The 18201-nt window shown below is 42.0% G+C and overlaps 1 protein-coding gene and 1 pseudogene across 1 annotated transcript in view; one reads left to right on the top strand and one right to left on the bottom strand.

The window, feature by feature from the left end:
- Positions 1 to 18201, bottom strand: part of LOC114765963 (polypeptide N-acetylgalactosaminyltransferase 18-like) — a 61798-nt gene that overhangs the window by 33392 nt on the left and 10205 nt on the right. The gene's annotated exons all lie outside the window — the stretch shown is intronic.
- On the top strand, positions 16801 to 16939 carry LOC114766455 (uncharacterized; annotated as a pseudogene).

An 18201-nucleotide genomic window follows, 5' to 3' on the forward strand; every position in this document is an offset into this window, starting at 1 on the left:
ACTATCTTGAGCCGAGCCGCTGTAGAATTCGCAGATCTCAGTCAATATTCAGTCAGGTATAGGCTCAGAAAAGCTTATCATTATACATCATCATAATTATACCAATCATTGGTTCATGGCCACAGTATGACTCCATCTGGACGATATGTATAAACCTCCTTGTGAGTCCACTGTAAGTGACACACATCATGCAACTTTTGGGCCAAAAGTCATCTTAACATTTTAATAAATAAGTAAACATTAAGGCATTCATTACATTTAAAAGAAGAAATAAGATTATCACCAAACATGTACTGGGTGATTATTAGGGAAGTAATGATGACTGTTTTATTTAATTATTGTTTCATTTTGGTCAAGTTCTCATTTCTTCCCCAAGACTATCCATTTACAGACGCCCTTATCCAGAGTGACTTACCATCAGTAGTGACTGGAGACACTCAGGTTTAAGTGTCTTGCTCAGGGACACTGTGACAATCCTGGCTTTGACATTTGGGCAGTGGTGGTAGTAGCCTATCAACCAGAAGACCCAGGTTCAAATTCCACTTACTACCATTGTGTCCCTGAGCAAGACACTTAACCCTAATTTGCTCCAGGGGGGACTGTCCCTGTAACTACTGATTGTAAGTCGCTCTGGATAAGGGCGTCTGATAAATGCTGTAAATGTAAATGTAAATGTGGCCTAGCGGTTAAGGAAGCAGCCCCGTAATTAGAAGGTTGCCAAGGTGCCACTGAGGTGCCACTGAGCAAAGCACCCTCCCAACACACTGCTCCCCGGGCGCCTGTCATGGCTGCCCACTGCTCATTCAGGGTGATGGGTTAAATGCAGAGGACAAATTTCACTGTGTGCTGTGCTGCTGTGTATCACATGTGACAATCACTTCACTTTCTTTATTTTATTCTCACCTACCATTTCAACATATTACCTGCAGTTAAATCTATTTCATCCCAATTCATCTCTAGAAATCACTAGAATATGTTCCAATATCACTGAGCCGAGCTGAGATGATGTGAGCACAAACCAAAAGAGACTAGTTACTCTGTATGAGTTTTGCATTTCTGACAGCAATCCGTTTAACTGAGCAGATAAAGCACTTAATCCAACCGTGTTCTGCATTCAAAAACCTGGAGGACACATTCGCTCTGTGCATTAGAAATGTCTGCTGCCATCCCATGGGTGTCGGTGTCAGCATAAATGTCTGTGGTCTTCAGGCTTCAACTCAATTTGAGCTGGCCTTCAACATCCATCACAATTAATGCACACACAAGTCAGCCCTTCTGACCCACAATGCATCACTCCATAACAGCAAAGAGGAGCTGCATTGGCAGCTCGATTGGCATAATTACACCACAGAGGGCCTTGATGAGCTCAACTACAACCAACATGATTGTCCTGGAATGGCACCAGCAGTCTACACTGAGACCATTCACTGAGCCAGGATTATGGTTTCAGAGTTCACTCATTCACTGCACACCCCAGCTATGTTGGTCATCAATAACGTGAAAATACATTATTGAAAAAGTGTCCATTAAGGCTGTTTTTCTTTTTCCATAACTGTGTGAAAAAGAAATTCAGAAAGCACTACATATTTCCTCCTCGACTGTCTGACTGATGTCAAGAGGTGGATGGCCTTAAATGTACTGGAACTAAATGAGAGTAAGACAGAATGTATGCTTTTTGGTAGAATGTATGCTTTGGACCCCCCGTATTGACCTCACTTCCCTGTGAAAAATCCTTGATTACAAACCTTGGTGTTAAAATGGACTCAACACTCAAAATGGATGCACAGGTTAACAATATTGTAAAATTGTGCTTTTTTCAGCTGAGGCGACTGACCAAACTCAAGCCAGTCCTGTCCAAATATATAAACAGTTATTCACTTTCATTACATACCACCTTGACCTCTGTAATTCATTATTTTAAAATATTTAAATATTTAATTCATTAAAAAAAAAAAAAAAAAAAAAAAAAGATTTGTTTTTAAATCGCTGAATGGCTCAACTTCAGCCTATTTGTCAGACCTAGTCCATTCCTACTCTCCATCCCGTTCTCTCAGGTCTTCAGACCAGAGACTATTATCTGTTCTTGTTCCACATTACAAGCTCAGAGGTGACAGGGCCTTTGCAGCGGCTGCCCCACGTCTATGGAATGAACTACCAATCAGTGTCCGACAGGCGCCGTCAATCACTGTGTTTAAATCTCGTTTAAAAACTCACTTTTACACCCTGGCTTTTAACCCAGTGTGACATGGGTCTTATACGGTGTTCTTATGCAGTCCTTTTTTAAACTCTTTTACTATATTGTCATACATGTTTTCAGTTTTATTTGACCCCTTGTTTAATTCAAATTGCTGCATGTACTTGTTTTTATTCTGCTTTCTTTTATTTTTTATTTTTAATGAACTATGTCTGTCAGCACTTTGATCAGCTCCTTTGTTGTGTTAAAGTCCTTTAGAAATAAATATGGTATGATATGGTATATCTGAGCGTAGTTTTGAGAGCATTACAGAAATGGTGCTGCACTGGGTGTATGAATGATCATAACAACATACTGTGATCTTCTTTAAAAAATGTGTAACTTTTGCAAAAAAACAGACACATGCATCAAAGATCCTTGCAAGTCACACAATACATTTTCCTCTTTACTCAAAACACCAACTATCCCAGTTTAATTCTCAATAATTGCAGAGGAGGATGCCTGCCCCATGGTCCCATGTCTGGTGGCGTTTGGGGCAAGCGGCAATTCAGCAATTTGGAGTGGCGGGCGCCCACGTGGACAGTTCACAGGGTGCTGGTCCCCCATGGATGGTCTGTACTTTGGCCCGGCCCAGTCTGTGCAGGACTGCCGCCACTCATCCATATGGACTTTCTCCCACCTTCATGGACTGCTTTGGGTCACACACCGGACGTCCTGCCTACAAGGGAGTGTGCTGTAATGGTTCGATCTGGAAGGGGCTACTACAGATTCAGGGTTCACCAGATCGGTCCAGTTTCATCTTGGTCCATTGGACCATTACTTGGTCACATCATCCAATCATATTGCTTTTCCTATCACTCCTACGTTGATGACACCCAGCTCTATTTGTCTTTCCCACCAGAAGATACCACTATTGCAACGAAAATTTCGGCCTGTCTCTCGGACATATCGGCATGGATGTCTGAGCGACACCTCCAATTGAACCAGGCAACGGTCATCTCTAAACCCGACTATTGTAACTCTCGCCTGGCTGGAGCCTCTGCAGTCACCATAAAACCACTCCAGATGGTCCAAAATGTGGCAGCTGCCTCATCTTCAACCAGCCGAAACGCCTCTTCTCACCTCTCTCCACTGGCTCCTGGTAGCTGCTTGCATTGAGTTTAAATACTTGATGCTGCCTACAGGGCTGTAAATGGAAGTGCACCCTCTTATATCAACACACTACTAGCTACACTCCTGCACGCCCTCTCAGATCTGCAAATGAAATGAGACTGAAAATTCCCTCTTCACGGGGTCTCCGATTCCAATCAACTCTGTTCTCCTTTGCTGTCCCTGGCTGGTGGAACAACTTGCCCGGTTCCATTCCACTAGCCGAGACTACTACCACCTTTAAGAAACATTAGAAAACTCACTTGTTTAAAAAGTATTTCAAACGAGTCTAACACTAACACATCCATCATTATTAAGTCCATAACATATGGCCTCATCCCAACAGCCTTCAAAAAGAAGTCTAGGTGCTCTCCTCCTCTCTCCCCATGTGATTCCGCTTTAACAGTTTTTCCATATCCCCTATCTTCCTCACCTGTCTACCCCCACATGTGATGTTTGAATATATGTGCGATTGGGTTGATGGCCAGTTTTTTGCTGGTACTTGTGACTAGTGACATGGTCTATTGCAACAATAGCAATAAAGCATCCAGATAGCTTCCTGGATGATAGATAGGAGGGGGCAGTGGTGGCCTAGCGGTTAACAAAGCAACCCCATAATCAGAAGGTTGCTGGTTTGAATCCCGGTTTGCCAAGGTGCCACTGAGGTGCCACTGAGCAAAGCACCGTCCTCACACACTGCTCCCCGGGGACCTGTCATTGCTGCCCACTGCTCATTAAGGGTGATGGGTTAAAAGCGGAGGGCATTTTGTTGTGTGCACCATGTGTTGTGCTGGAGTGAATCACAATGACAATCACATCACTTTCACTTTTTAAAAGGTGACATAGAAGCGGACCACCAAGCTCTCAACTGGTGTCCCTCAGGGCCCTCTCCTGTTCTCCCTGAAACTCAAACCCAGCAAAACTCTTCAACTGCACACAACCTTGGGGTAATCATTGACATCTCTTATATTTCCAATCTTTCTCACTCATGTTGATTCCTTCTTAACAACATTAGAAGGTTTTGTCTATTTCTATGAACACAGGCTACTTGGATTGGATACTTGTCCAATCTCTGGTCATTTCTAAACTAGACTACTGTAACTCACTCCTGGCTGGTCTTCCTCTTAGCGTTAATTCTCCATCTGATCTAGAATGCTGCAGCACGACTTTTTTCCCCAAATTCTACCATACAATTCCACTGACTTCCTGTAGCTGCCCGAATCAGATTCACAATACTAATACAAGGCCAAGGTGAGTCCGCTAGATAGTTTTTAAAGATCTTCAAACTATTTCCTAAAAACTATGGGTTCTAAGTTGATAAGTGAATGGCGTCTACTGATCATCCTAGTAGACCAAATGAGGGATTTCAATGATGGACATTTTAAAGCACTTGTGTAAGTCGCTCTTTATAAGAGCATCTGCCAAATGCTTTGAATGTAAATATACTTTTATTCATGTAAGGTTTTGCATTATACATGGCTCTTTTTAAAAGGCTTACAACCACTATTCTGTGTTAACCCTCAGTACCTCTAAGGTAAGGTTTAACAATTTTAAGACAAAAATTGAATTGATTTATTGACAGATATTGTGATTTCAATTTCATTTTGCAAGGTCTGTTAATGCCCTAGTAGTTAAAAAAAAAAATGTATACAGAAATACACATGACAACACATAGGGAAAATGATAAACTGTAAATTTGATCAATTTTTTATTACTTTAACTTTGTCTATTGTTATATATTATTATAGCTCTAGTTTTTGTTGTAGATGGTCAGTGGGAGAAAGAAAGTAAGCTACATTCATTGAAATTCATTGAAATTGTCTGAAAAAAAAAAAAAAAACATCCAAAGTTAATTCGAGTCTCTCCTCCCACAACAAGAAACATAGAATGCAGTGAAATCTAGCTGGAAACCTGCATTAAAAATAAAAACATTAGTAGGAAACATTTGCAGATGATGACTTTGTTTCACGAGATTGTGTTTCACAGTAAACCTGGACTCAAGCCCTTTGCCAGAGCCAGAGAGGGAGCGGGAAGAACACTAAGTGGAACTGCGAACATCCCGCAGCTGCTCTGTGTCTTCCCAGGATGTGCAGGGCAGTTCATTCAGAGCTGAAGCAGGAACAGGCCTGGGATGCCACCACAGGCATGAATAAGTAGTGTGTGGCCTCCATGTACCTGTATGACCCCCCCCTACAATGCTCCAGATAAGGTGCGGATGGTCTGCTGATCAACCTCCTCCCAGACCTGGACTAAAGCATCTGCCATCCTGGACAGTCTGTTGTGTAACGTGGCGTTGGTGGATGGAGCAAGACATGATGTCCCAGATGTGTTCAGTTCAGGTCTTGCAGGAACTGATGACATACTCCAGCCACATAGCATTGTCTTGCATTAGGAGGAACCCAGGACCAACAGCCCTACTGTTGCAGGCAGTAGAACATTCTCCATGGTGTCTGACTGTCTCCTCTGTCATGTCTGTCAAATGTGTTTAGTGTGAACCTGCTTTCATCTGTGATGAGCACAGGGTGTAAGTGGCGTATTTGCCAATCTTAGTGTTCTCTGGCAAATGGCAAACATGCTGCATGGTGTTGGGCTGTAAGCACAACGCCCACCTATGGATGTTGGGCTTTCATACCACCTTCATGGATGTTTCTGACCGTTTGAGCAGAGACATACACATTTGTGGTCCGCTGGCTTTAGATTTGCTTCAATGAGCAGAAAAACAGTTGCCGTTCTGTCTGTGTTCACCTGACGTCTGAACCAGGTGTTTTTCTGGCATTGGTGGAGTCAGGTGAACACGGACTGAATGCAGACAGTTTTTCTGCTTATTGTGCCAAATTAAAGATTCTAATAGGATGAACGAGCCCTTAACTCATGTATTTGGAAACACATATAATGTAGAAAATGTATGGGATGTTGATGATGCAAAATCATAGACTCCATACACAAGCCTCTGGAGCAGCCCAACACCATAATAAGACTCCTGTTTGCTGACTTCTCCTCAGCTTTAAACACTACAACCCACCATCCCGGCTAACAAACTTTATTGGACTGCCTATGAGATCCTTATCACACATCCGTGACCAGCAGACATGCAGGCTGCCACTCTTGATCATTAGAGACCCCTCACACCCTCCTTCTACTGAACTCTGGACATCCCCCCAAAACAACCATTATCACCTCACACACTTTTAAAATGATGCACCTTACTGCTCCTGTTCTCCACTGTGCCTTCTAAATGACATTTCTTTGAATTGAATTGAGCTGTCATGGCTGCCGACTGTTCACTAAGGGTGATGGGTTAAAAGCAGAGGACACATTTCGTTGTGCACTGTATGCTGTGTATCACAATGACAATCACTTCACATTCATAGCCCCACAGTTTAGATTGTTCCACTGGTGCCATAGATGAGAACACTGCATAAGGAGAGTTTGGCATGTGGGCTGACAAAATACAAATCCCACAGAAGCAAACAACTTGTAACAGTGACACACCTCACCCCCAATCCATGTTCCTACAAGTTCAAACTGAATTTCTGCACATCATTTAGTGGAAGAAAAGAAACAACTGCTGGTGGGAGCTAGTATTCAACCCTGAGCAAGGATTATGTACGCAGACATCAGAGAACCATTTTAATGTATATTGAAAATGACAACAGGACAGAAACCAGCCACATTGTGATTGCTGTCAGTGCACTCGGTCAGATCTCCTGCTGCTGTGGATTTTAAATCCAGTGCTGCTACTGACAAGAGCACGGCGAGGGGGTGGAGGAGTGAATTTCTTGGTTCTTTTCCTCTGGTGGCACACAGAAAAAAAACGGCAGCTCCGCTGCTCAGGGTCTTGAAAAACACAAGGCTGAAACGATTCTCTCCTCCTAACATCCTAACTTTCAGATCCAGTTCCATCCAGATGTACAAAAATATTTTTGTATTAACACATGCAACATTGCTTCAGCTACTTGCTTATTCAAGCACATAGCCACGGTGTTTCTAAATCCTAGAAAGGGAGAGCATTGCAGATCCTCTTTCCACAGAGCAAATATGATTTAAACAGGGTAGGTAATCGATCGGGATGATGCACTGTGACAAGATCAAAAATTCTCTCTAGAGACGCGACTGGTCCCTGGCTGCCCATCAGTGCTGGAGCACAGCAGCCAAACTTATCAGCATAGAAAATATGTCACCAAGGATACTGTTCCAGACATTTATTAAAAAAACAAACACTGCATATCAGTAATGCCTGAGACCAGCTTCTAAGAGTGCAAATATAACCTAATCTCTTGAAGCTCAATTTTAATTATGATCATGTGCTGGTGAGAAAATAATCCAAAAGCCCATCTAAGGGTCAGCATGTAGACTTCAGTGAAACAAAAAGCAACAGTACAGAAAATTACAAAGTCATCATCACAAAAATGTCCATGACCCATTGAGCCTTTGTATGCCTATTAAGATATATTTGGATAAACTGGAAAAATATATATTTCATATCCACTCATATCCCTGTGATATGAGGCTCATATGAGCAATTAATATTAATAAGAGTGTTAGTATTGTGACTTTTTACTCGGTATAAAGATAATTGTGCTAATGATGAGTTAAGTTGAAGTAGAGCTTTATTGTCATTTCAACAACAATCATGTTAGACAGTACATATTGAAGCCAAGCAATGTTTCCATACACTGAGTCTTAATGTTAAACTACATTTAACATTTAAACAAAGTTACATACTGATATAAAGTGTGCATGTCCAGCACTGACAAACTGGGCTACAAAGTGCAATCACAAAAAGTGCATCGCATCTATTCTAATTAAAATCTTAACTCTTCCCTTCAAATAACAAGTAAACTGAAAAGAAGTTTGTGAAAGGTGTCCTATCAGACAGGAGCCTTTGGAGGTCTCTCATTCAATTCGCACGTAGACAATGTCACTAGGATAGCATTCTTTCACCTTAGAAATATTGTGAAAATATGAAATATCGTTTCAATGCATGATGCTGAAAAGTTGGTCCATGCATTTATTACATCAAGGTTAGATTACTGCAATGCATTACTGTCTGGTTGCTCTAGTAGGTGCATGAGTAAACTCCAGCTAGTACAGAATGCTGCAGCCAGAATTCTAACTAGAACTAGGAAATTTGACCACATCACCCCAGTCTTACAATCACTGCACTGGTTACCCATCAAATTTAGGATTGACTACAAAATCCTACTTTTAACCTATAAAGCTCTAAATGGTCTCGCCCCGCAATACCTGAGTGAACTTTTGGTTCCTTACGAACCGCCACGCCCCCTTCGATCAATGGGTGCAGGGTCACTACTTGTACCAAAAGTGCAGCAGATCCTTCTCCTATAGAGCTCCGCAGTTGCGGAACAGCTTGCCTGTCAGTGTCCGGGACTCAGACACAATCTCAGTGTTTAAATCCAATCTCAAAACCTCTCTGTTTTCTCTGGCTTTTTGTTAAAGTCCTAGACCCTAATTTCACTTCACTTTGACACAGTGGCAATTATAAAGTCCAGTTTATCACAGAGTCCCCCCGTTAGACACAGACAAAGTTAAATTCACCCTAGTTAGGCTGTCCTAGTTAGGGTACCGGGCCATTGTAGCACCAATATACCACTATATCCACATATTTCAGTATCGGTCGTACAGTGCAACCGTCTGCCGCTGCTTCTGTTTGTTTTCTCCGAGACATGGAATCAAGTGCTCAGACTACTGGCAGATCCAAAATCACTTTGCACAAAATCACAAAATCACTTTGCACAAAATCACTTTGCACAAAACCACTTTGCACAAAACCACTTTGCACAAAATGACTCTGCGCTTGTTCATGGCCCTTTTTCTCCTTTCTTTAAACATTGTAAAAAAAAAAACTAACTAATTTGCACACCTTCACCCTACCAGTTACACATATTTTATGTTAAAGACGTAAAAGTGTAATATTTGGTTATGTTTGCAATATTTGCATATTGGTTCATTGTTTACTTGCAACATTTGCAATACTGTGGTCTGTAGCAGTTGCAAAAAGCATTTCACTGCACATCATACCGTGTATGACTGTGTATGTGACAAATAAAATTTTTATTTGAATTTGATCCCAGTGAAGAGACCAGCAAATAATTCCTGGTTCCTGACAACTGCTTAACAAGGACATAGCATGAAACAAACCAGAGGGTCACCACAGCCACCACCACCGTTACAACTACAGCTTCAGGTAGTTGTGGACCAGTAACATCATAATGGACATGTAATCTAGACTATGACACTGACTACATCCTGGACTTCTCCAACCCTACAACTGTAGGACTTATTATTATATCATCCCCAACCCTGCACTGACACCATTTGCAGGCTCACTCTACCCTGGAAGGGAGTCCTTCTCTGTATCACTCCTTCCCAAGGTTTCTTCCTTTCTTTTTTTCTCTCTCCTTTTTTTTGTGTGGAGTTTTTCCTTGTGTGCAGAAGGGTCAAGTGTGGGGGGTGTCAACTGAAGGGCCTGTCAAAGCCCATTGAGACATACTGTATGTGATATTGGGCTATATAAGAAATAAATGTTGTTGTTGTTGTTGTTTTTTCTTCAACCCTGAATCAGACCAAAGGGGAATAAACCTGAAATTATGTTTGGGGGGAAAAAAAACCTGCATTGACAGAAGAGATGGAACTGGAGTGAAAAAAATATTTCTCCAATAATCCTACTGTAATGAAAAATCAGAAATGTGGAGTGAACAGGTCAACACATAATGAAGATTTTTTTTATCCAAATTAATAGGCCATCATAACAGAATCTCCAAACCAACCAAAATGGACCAAACCATGACCATTTAAAAATGTAATCTTAATTTTACAGTGGAGAGTGCTTTATTATTCCACAGTATAGAATTATGAGTCCAAGATTTGGTTGTCACGGTGCTGTATATATAGTTGGTGGCGAGAGTTCACAAATGTCAGATAGTGTGACATTTTTTCAGAAACAAGAAATGGCTGCTTGATGGTTATCTGTATATTGAAGAGGAGGAACTAACTACCCACCCAGTCATTTCTGTGTGTGTGTAATTATTTCTGACACCCAGAATACAGTTTATATAAATGCAAAGAGCCTTCAGTCAGAGACCTGGAATTCAAATTCAAACTCAAAATCTATATCATGGCATTTATATAATAGGTTGCGATTAATGTGCTATTGTAAACGGTTTGTGCAAACAGGTTTCATGTGCCACCAGAGATGTGGCTAAGCTGTGTGTCCTCAGACTTGGGGACTGGCTGGTGCTGTTCAGTGCAGCCAAAATGGCTCAACGCTCACCATTCCTGAAGGATGGCAGACAGAGACATAGTCCCTGACAATGCACACACACACACACACACACACACACACACACAGACTCACCCATCAGACATGCTCCTTCCTATTTCATGCCATATCCTCTCTTGATAATAGTGGGGCAAACAGAAGGCTGCTGACACAATCAGGTCAACCCTTGAAATGCCTCACCTGCCTCACCTACAGATCTCTTTCAGTGTGCAGATTAAATAAAAAGTGCATTCATCTGCATGTCTAAAGACTTCCTGCTGCAGAGCTTAGGTATTTAAATCAACCCCATGACACAGCAAAGCTTCGAGCTGTGGATTCTTCCCCACAAACTGAAAATCCATAGTGTTCAGAGCCATCTACAGAGGTGACTCGACGCTATTATAAATATTTGTACCATCAATAATATATACATTTTTCTATCATTAACTCAACGTCAGACCCCGCTGAACTAAATGCCTAGAATTAATACTGTGTACTATGCTAGATAATAGACATAAATAAAAGCCATCAATCAGGCTGGGCAGAGGAGTACAAGGGAGAGCAGGCACACCGGGAGATGAGGAAGACTGGGCTTACTCGATGGGGAGTGAGCACCGGGTGCCAGTCCGTTAATGGACTCACCAGGGGGCTCTACAGCCCTGGTGAGCAGTGGAGTCTACCTGGTATGGCCGTGCTGAGCGATAGTTAGAGCAGTTGGCACAGAAGTGATCTTGCCCCCTCACAATATGAACAGAGATCAAACTATCTGCTGGCGCTCTTGGGGCCCGTCCCCAGTGCATGCGATCTTCTGGGGGTGGCCCGGTGGGTGTATGTAACTTGCGGAGAGGGGCGTGCCGTCGCCGTTTGTGGTTTTGTTCAGTCAGCCTGCAATCTACTGAAATGACTGTCGGTGGTCAGCGTGTGAAAGTGCTCTGCTACCGGTCTCTCCCTGAAAGACCATTTTCATATGTTCTAGGAAGGAGTCAGTGGAGCTGATTGAGTCGTGCTGTTCCAGTGTGGAACTGTGGAGTGTGGTGGCCAAATCCAGTACACGTCCTGTGAGTCGCGGTTTCTTCAGTGGGAAATGGATAATTGAATAAACTGTACCAATGTCTAGTTCTGAACACCTCACTTTCATAAACTGCAATCACTCGCTGAGGCCAAAAACAAGCTGGAAAATCTGCCTGGCCTGATCTGTCATTTTCACTCTGTGACACCCACATTCTAACAATCCAAGCTTCATCCATACATTACACACAGCATGTGATTGTATGGTTTCCACAGTATTACACTGTGGAATGCTGCTCAGGGGTTTCCAACATGACATTTTAATGGAGGGTAATGATGTAATGAAGTAATCATGACCACAATTCTACATGACATGAAACACACCACAAACTCCTGGAATAACAGAGTGATTCATTTTGGGGGTCTCCCCAGGCCCAGGCTCTGTTTAACAGGCATTAAGAAGACACTCACCTTACCATGACAAGCAGCTGCGTTGAACTGTAACCCTGCATTTGAAGACCGAGTTTTGCTGCCATGTTATGGTTGATGAAGATTCATTGAGTATTATTAATTTCTAATCCCATTCAAATATGAACTGTAACCAGTAAAAATAGCTCACGGTAACTTTCCACCTGAGGCAACAAAAGCATCCACAGCTCGACCCTTCATTAACCTGCTGAGAGAGGTTTGTTCACCCAGAGCTCTGAACACGTTCAGTATGAGAGAGAGGGGGCGAATGCATGTGAGTGCATGAATCAGGATCCTCAGGACCAAGGCCATGCTGCTTTTCATCAAGAGGGAAAAATGATCTAAAGCTTCACAGATTCACAGATGTTTTTTTAAATAAAGCAATATATTGCACAAACAATACACTCACTAACTATCCAAAACTGCTTTGTCCATATCGGGTTCAGGGTCCCATCCCAGTACATCAGGCCTGAAACTTTCATACACCATCACTCACTCAGTCATACCAATTTAAAGTCATAAATTCACCATGCATTTCAACTGCGGAGCAACACGCACCAACACAGCCAGAACATTCACACTAAACACACACAAGGTGCAAAATATACACTATTCTGTAAAAATCTGCATTTTCCATTACTGAAACTTCAACCTGATTTGTTCTCCAGGTGGAGGCACTTATCTTCTCAGGTCGATGAATATTTAATGCAACCTATTACACCACACCACATGGCAAGCAGTCTTAATGGTGCTGTTTCAAGCTGACAATGCAGTATTAAAACAACAAGGGTGCTTAGTTACCTGCCCCTTTTAAACACAAGGCAGAACCTCAGTACTCTGTAGTACTGATATCTGCCCAATAAGCCCGGTCAAGCTCATTTTTACTCGTTTTAAATTCAGCAGCAGATTTATAAACTGACAACTGCATTGCCGTAACAACAGACATTCAACCTAAAACCAGTGAGTTGTTTTAATGCATGTCCAAAGTTCTTCAGTTTAGAATCTCATTTTCACAGCTCTAGAGAGGAATCAACACATCTTTACAAAATGAGATTTAAATGACTGGTGTTGTACAGGGTAACACTAAGTCATCTCATAGAATACAGTCCTTGTGGGATATTTCTGGAAACAGGACAGGATCAGGGCATGATGGACAGGACATTCCAAGAGCACTCCCTGCTAGGATAACTTGTCATGGTTAGACAAGGCCCATTGATCCACATGTTCCTTGATCTGCTGGACAGTGATTTCCTGCTGAATATGTTCATTTGCTCACATACAAAAAATAGTTTTATGACAGGTTCGTTGGAGAGAGTCTGAATACACAGAAAAATACAGAAAGAACACAAAATTCTAAAACTGATTTGTATGTCCCCAAGCAAAACATATGATAGTAGTTGGTGGAGAAGCCCTTGTTGGCAAGTTGACAAAATTGCATAAATCCTTTAAGATTCTGGGCTGCCACTTATGAACTCTAAGCTCCAGCTCCCTACACAGATTTTCTAAAGGGTTTGAGTATCTGGCTAATTTTAGTCCATTGTTGCCTTGGTGATATGTTTTGGGTCATTGTTATGCTGGAAGATCATCCATGACCCTTCTTCAGTGTTCTGGCTGAAGGAAGGAGCTTACATTGCCTGTTTAATGGCCCCTCAATGCTGTGAGGTTGTATTGTGCCTTTAGCAGGAAAAAAAGGTTTCCACCTCTGTGCGTGACTGTGGAGATGATGTTCTTTGGGTCATTCCAGAGCTTCGGTGCTGTTCCCCAGTTCCCTTTGTTTTTCAGGTCCTGGACCTTGGACCTGCCTCCGTACACCTGCCTCATCATGCCACCATGGTTGTGACAGAAAGACCTGACCGTGCATTTGGACGAAGCAGATGGCGCCCCCCCGGAGCCGCGACCCGCCGGGAGGACGCCGCCAACCTTGGCTTCCTCTCTGCGCCTGCAGACGAGGTGCCGGGACCACACTGGCCCGAAGCCGTCTGCGCAGGACTTCTGCCGCTCGTCCATCATGAATACTGGACCAGTCATCCTTCATTTATCATTCATCTCAGCTGTTCTCATGTCTTCTCTTATATCATCTAATCGTCCACTCGAAACATTAAGACTCAGTGTATGGACTTCCCTCCCTCCTTCGTGGACTGCTTTGCCTGGCCCGCCAGGGGTCATGCCTAAGAGGGGAGTTCGGTCATGATCTGCTCCGAAAGGGGTTACTGTTGTCAGTAATGTTTTCACGTTTGCGTCCTTCTTCCTTTTGCAGTTTCATCATCGTCTCCGTTCACCTGCCTCGTCATGCCACCATGGTTGTGACAGGAACACGTGAAAGGCGTTTGATGACCTCAATTTTCTAGATGACGGTAGAGATTAAAAGATCACCAAGATATGGTTTTAAGACTTTTATAAACCAACAACAAAAACTTAAAATCAATTCTTAAATTGACAGGAAGCCATTGTAGGGAGGCCAGTTATTGCGGATAAGTGTATTTGGTCTTATAAGTCACATACTGGAAATATCTAGAGCTATACACCAGCAAGATGTTTTCCCCTTTCTGCTTTCTGCAGCAGCACTCCATCTCATCAGCAGAACAGTGACTCAACACAAGGAGGAGTGTGAAGCAGCGGCCCAGCAGGGGAAACTGGGCCAGAGAGAGTCTGCAAGACACAATATGAAGAAATCAAGCTATGAGATGACTGTTTCTTTTGTGTTAGCATACTTAGTTCAGATTAAAATTAGTAATTTGTATTAAAAATTCCACATTAGGGAAATATCTTAAATGTGTTGTTAATGATATTATCAATTCTCTAAGAACATTGCTAATATTTGACTGATTGATTTGTTTTTCTTCATCATTTTATAGTTTAAAATTGAGTAAAGGCACATTATCTTTACATCGATTTTTCTATTTAACTTGTAAAAAGCAGTCTGATGAAGAAATGATCCATCACCCAACCAGGCATTCTCAACTTGTAAGGACAACTGCAGCCACAGGCCCTGCCAGGTGACTAAATAGAATTCCTTTTCCAGAAGCCCCTACAATATCCTACATATTCCCCTACAATATCCTACATATTCTCCTCACAGAAGCTCCCCGACACCCACAAATTATTTCCAGTATAACAAAATACATTTTATTTATAATGTATATATACAACAGAGTATAATGTATTGAGTAATTAAAGATAATGTGATAATGATACAGTTTCTTCATAAACCACTTTAACATTAGCGTGAGCTCAATGATTGTATTTACTGATCTACTGATCTACTAATTACTAATTACTGATCTACTGATTAATTTCAATTAATATCACAAGAAAGAATATCCAAAGCTTGATTGCTATAGACATGATGTCATACAATAATAAAGGAGATGCATGAATAGAACCTACTGAACTACAGTGATATTATCAGTTGATATCCTTAAATAGAATATGCCATTTGAACTTGGTACACTTGGACATTTTTATCGGGAAAGCTGATGAGCAAAGTATTATCTGCGTGTCATATGAATGAATATAATAAAACAACGATGTGTTTTGAGGTTTCAGCAGCGGGATTCCCACAGCAGTCATTGTTAGGCAATTCATGGGCTGATTATTTGCCTGTGAAAATAAGCTTTGTTCATGCTGCTTTGGAACATGGAACCTTTTACTCAAGCAGACTCCTTTCTCAGTGCTCATTATGATCTGCTAATAATCTTCCTAATTATTCTGTTCCACAGTAACTGTGAGTAATTCACATAATTTAATAGAACATTACAGTTTCTGCATTACAGCTTACGACCAAAACCATTTGGAAACTGACATTTTGTCTGAAATCATTCAGGAGGGTATGAGTTTACACCTACTAGGTTTATTTATGCATACTTGCATGCACATAAACTGAAAGCAGCAATTCATTCGGCAGATTTCAGAAGCCTGAGCAAATTTACAGAAAATGCTGTGACAGTAATACCATTCATTTCTCGTCAGGATTTGCTGGAAAATAAGCAAAAATGCATCAAAGGTCTTAATCACAGACAGAATTTCCTGACCGATTCCAGCCAAACCTGGCTCATTCATTCCTGTTCTGAAGAACTGACGGGCGCCAGACACATGTGTACCTGTCCAAAGATCAGAATTTTCCCATTCAGCTACTCCCCTCTCAGCACACACCAGGGCACAGCCATCCAACACTGTAATCCAACAGGTTTTATAACAGCCTCCGGGCAAAAACGCCGAGCTGGCGTTTGGTGGAGATTACACCAAAAAATAATGTTGAAAGAAATAATAATAAATAATGTTGAAATAAAGAATAAAGTATTGGCCCTCAAATGGAGAATAACAGGGAATGTTTGGTTTGGTTTTTGGTGGCTAGATCAGGTCACTATGTCCAAACGCTGAACAAAGACTGACGTTGTGAGAAATATTGATCTACTATCCCACAATGTGATTGTGGCTACTTCCACGCATTCAACATGAAAAACAATAGTTTGGGTGCATCTTGGCTTTTTATTCAGATTTCATTTCACATTAATATTTCAATCATACATTATGTTACACTACATTAAGTTGATGTTAATGGCACACAATGGTAGTAACTGGGGTTTGAACCGTTGTTTTTTTTTTTTTTTTAAGCATGTTTGTTAGCTATCTGGCTATTACATCCATAGCTACTACATCTGGCATGTGTACAGATGACACTCATGCCTGAGATATCTCAACAATGGCAGGGGAGATACCGTGACCAAGTAGGCCGTTCACACATGGCGAGGATCATGGCTATGCTGACCCCTGCGAATTCCCCAAATGTGGGAATCTCGACTGCTTCATTTCTGGTAGAGGGGGACTGCATTCACTTTTTTTACTCGGGGCAGTGGTGGCCTAGCAGTTAAGGAAGCAGCCACGTAATAAGAATGTTGCCGGTTCAAATCCCTGAACTGCCAAGGTGCCACTGAGGTTCCCTTGGTCAAAATACTGTCCCCACACACTCCTCCCCAGGCACCTGTCATGGCTGCCCACTGCTCACCAAGGGTGATGGGTTAAAAGCAGAGGACACATTTCGTTCACAATGACAATCACTTCACTTTCAATGTTACAGTGATCCTGTAAGAGCATGAGTGGTAGTATCCTAGTGGGTAACACACTCGCCTATGAACCAGAAGACCCAGGTTCAAATCCCACTTACTACCATTGTGTCCCTGAGAAAGACACACTGTCCCTGTAACTACTGATTGTAAGTGTCTTTGGATAAGGGCGTCTGATAAATGCAGTAAATGTAAATGTAAGACTGACCGGAATGTAGTATTGAAAAGAAAAAGCAACCATTTACATTTAAGGCATTTGGCAGACGCCCTGATCCAGAGTGACTTACAAAGTGCTTCCATGTTACCATCGATGAAGAGATCAATTCTGGTTCACTAGGACCCCAGCTATGAATACAATCTTTTTATTTGCTCTGTTGTAGTTTCTATGCATAAGTAAGCTAATAAGAAGGTTACAAGTTCATCTAAATATTCTCTAAAGAGGAAGGTCTTGAGCTGCCGTTTGAAAATACTGACTGTCCTGTTCTGACCTCGAGGGGAAGTTCATTCCACCACCGAGGGGCCAAGACGGAGAAAAGTCTAGATGAATGTGTTCCTTTTACCTTTAGCGATGGGGGGACCAGGCGAGCAGTACTGGAGGCTCGGAGTATACGAGGTGCAGTGTGAGGTAGGACGGTGCTACTCCATGTTTGGCTTTGTAGACCAGCAGTATTTTGAATCTGATGTGCAGCTACTGGGAGCCAGTGGAGGGAAGTCATAGTTGTATATGCACAGACTCTGATACACATGGCACAATAACTCACTGTGATTATCACATGATATCCTCTATAGCATTAGTCACAAAAAAGTCCTCACTCCAGCCTGATGGGTTCATTAATTGGGTGCAGTACAGTATAATGGTGTGGAGAGATGAGTAATGTCAAAAAAGGTTCCTGTGCGGCTTTGTCGCTGCTGTTCCTGTGACCTTTCGCCATTCTGAAGCTGCTGAGGTAATTAACTGTGACTCCCCAGGAGGCTGAGGAAAAGAGAGGTCAGTAGAGAAGCAGTAGAAAAACTCCAGCATCTTCTCTCCCATCTTC

The sequence above is a fragment of the Denticeps clupeoides genome, chromosome 16 (assembly GCF_900700375.1).
Source record: "Denticeps clupeoides chromosome 16, fDenClu1.1, whole genome shotgun sequence".
Lineage (NCBI taxonomy): Eukaryota > Metazoa > Chordata > Actinopteri > Clupeiformes > Denticipitidae > Denticeps > Denticeps clupeoides.